The sequence below is a fragment of the Bison bison genome, unplaced genomic scaffold, assembly GCF_000754665.1.
Source record: "Bison bison bison isolate TAMUID 2011002044 unplaced genomic scaffold, Bison_UMD1.0 scf7180017863581, whole genome shotgun sequence".
NCBI lineage: Eukaryota > Metazoa > Chordata > Mammalia > Artiodactyla > Bovidae > Bison > Bison bison.
In genome coordinates, this window is record NW_011494153.1 from 14,049 (window position 1) to 14,278 (window position 230).

Here is a 230-nt window from a genome sequence, read left to right on the forward strand (position 1 = left end):
CCAGTCTGTTGTTCCATGTCCAGTTCTAACTGTTGCTTCCTGACCTGCATACAGGTTTCTCAGGAGGTAGTTCAGGTAGTCTTGTATTCCCATCTCTTTCAGAATTTCCACAGTTTGTTGTGATTCACACCGTCAAAGGCTTAGGCATAGTCAATAAAGCAGAAGTAGATGTTTTTCTGGAACTCTCTTACTTTTTCGATGATCCAACGGATGTTGGCAATTTGATTTCT